Raw genomic sequence first — 2,715 nt, 5'->3', positions numbered from 1 at the left:
TATGTTGAGTTTGTATTTTGCAACTTTACTGAATTTGTTTATCAGTTCTAGTAGTTGTTTGGTTTTTAGGTTTTCCCAGTATAAGATCATATCATTTACAAATGAAGATAATTTGACTTTTTCCTTTCCAACTTGGATGCCTTTCATTTCTTTCTCTTGTCTGATTGCTCTAGATAGGACTTCCAGTACTATGTTGAATAACATTGGTAAAAGTGGAAATCCTTGTTGTGGTCCAGATCTTAAAGGAAAGGCTTTAAAAGTTTTTCTTCATTCAGTATGATACTGTGGGTTGATCTGTCATATATGGCTTTTATTGTATTGGGCTATGTTCCTTTATACTCAGTTTTTTATTTTTTATTTTTTGTGAGTTTTTATCATGAACAGATGTTGAATTTTATCAGATGCTTTTTCAGCCTCAATTAAAATGGTCACATGTTTTTTGTCCTTTATCCTGTTGATATGATATGTCACACTGATGGATTTGCATATATTGAACCATCCTTGAAATTCTGGGATGTATTGCACCTGGTCATGATAAGTGAACTTTATATTGTGTTGTTGAATTCAATTTGCAAATATTTTGTTGAAAAAGTTTGCATCTGTGTTCGTCAAGGATATTGGTCTGTGGTTTTGTTATCAGGGTAATACTGTGCTCATACAGTGAGTTTGGAAACATTCCCTCCCCCTCTATTTTTCAGAGTAGTTTGAGTAGGATTGGTATTAGTCCTTCTTTAAATAGTTGGTAAAACTCAGCAGTGAAGTCATTGGGACATAGCGTTTTTTTTTTATTATACTTTAAGTTTTAGGGTACATGTGCACAACGTGCAGGTTTGTTACATATGTATACATGTGCCATGTTGGTGTACTGCACCCATTAACTCATCATTTAGCATAGGTATATCTCCTAATGCTATCACTCTCCCCTCCCTCCACCCCACAACAGACCACAGTGTGTGATGTTCCCCTTCCTGTGTCCATGTGTCCTCATTGTTCAATTCCCACCTATGAGTAAGAACATGCCGTATTTGGTTTTTTGTCCTTGCGATATTTTGCTGAAAATGATGGTTTCCACCTTCATCCATGTCCCTACAAAGGACATGAACTCATCCTTTTTAATGGCTGCATAGTATTCCATGGTGTATATGTGCCACATTTTCTTAATGCAGTCTATCATTGTTGGACATTTGGCTTGGTTCCAAGTCTTTGCTATTGTGAATAGTGCCACAATAAACACATGGGTGCATGTGTCTTTATAGCAGCAAGATTTATAATCCTTTGGGTATATACCCAGTAATGGGATGGCTGGGTCAAATGGTATTTCTAGTTCTAGTTCCCTGAGGAATCGCCACACTGACTTCCACAATGGTTGAACTAGTTTGCAGTCCCACCAACTGTGTAAAAGTGTTCGTTCATATTTCTCCACATCCTCTCCAGCACCTATTGTTTCCTGACTTTTTAATGATCGCCATTCTAACTGGTGTGAGATGGTATCTCATTGTGGTTTTGATTTGCATTTCTCTGATGGCCAGTGATGATGAGCATTTTTTCATGTGTCTTTTGGCTGCATAAATGTCTTCTTTTGAGAAGTGTTTGTTCATATCCTTTGCCCACTTTTTGATGGGGTTGTTTTTTTCTTGTAAATTTGTTGGAGTTCCTTATAGATTCTGGATATTAGCCCTTTGTCAGATGAGTAGGTTGCAAAAATTTTCTCCCATTCTGTAGGTTGCCTGTTCACTCTGATGGTAGTTTCTTTTGCTGTGCAGAAGCTCTTTAGTTTAATGAGATCCCATTTGTCAATTTTGGCTTTTGTTGCCATTGCTTTTGGTGTTTTAGACATGAAGTCCTTGCCCATGCCTATGTCCTGAATGGTATTGCCTAGGTTTTCTTCTAGGGTTTCTGTGGTTTTAGGTCTAACATGTAAGTCTGTAATCCATCGTGAATTAATTTTTGTATAAGGTGTAAGGAAGGGATCCAGTTTCAGCTTTCTACATATGGCTAGCCAGTTTTCCCAGTACCATTTATTAAATAGGGAATCCTTTCCCCATTGCTTGTTTTTGTCAGGTTTGTCAAAGATCAGATAGTTGTAGATATGCAGCATTATTTCTGAGGGCTCTGTTCTGTTCCATTGGTCTATATCTATGTTTTGGTACCAGTACCACGCTGTTTTGGTTACTGTAGCCTTGTAGTATAGTTTGAAGTCAGGTCGCGTGATGCCTCCAGCTTTGTTCTTTTGGCTTAGGATTGACTTGGTGATGTGGGCTCTTTTTTGGTTCCATATGAACTTTAAAGTAGTTTTCTTCCAATTCTATGAAGAAAGTCATTGGTAGCTTGATGGGGATGGCATTGAATCTATAAATTACCTTGGGAAGTATGGCCATTTTCACAATGTTGATTCTTCCTACCCATGAGCATGGAATGTTCTTCCATTTGTTTGTATCCTCTTTTATTTTGTTGAGCAGTGGTTTGTAGTTTCCCTTGAAGAGGTCCTTCACATCCCTTGTAAGTTGGATTCCTAGGTATTTTATTCTCTTTGAAGCAATTGTGAATGGGAGTTCACTCATGATTTGGCTCTCTGTTTGTCTGTTATTGGTGTATAAGAATGCTTGTGATTTTTGTGCATTGATTTTGTATCCTGAGACTTTGCTGAAGTTACTTATTAGCTTGAGGAGAGTTTGGGCTGAGACGATGGGTTTTCTACATATACAATCATGCCAT

Source organism: Pongo abelii, chromosome 9 (assembly GCF_028885655.2).
Source record: "Pongo abelii isolate AG06213 chromosome 9, NHGRI_mPonAbe1-v2.0_pri, whole genome shotgun sequence".
NCBI classification, from domain to species: domain Eukaryota; kingdom Metazoa; phylum Chordata; class Mammalia; order Primates; family Hominidae; genus Pongo; species Pongo abelii.
Note: the sequence above shows the minus strand (reverse complement) of the source record.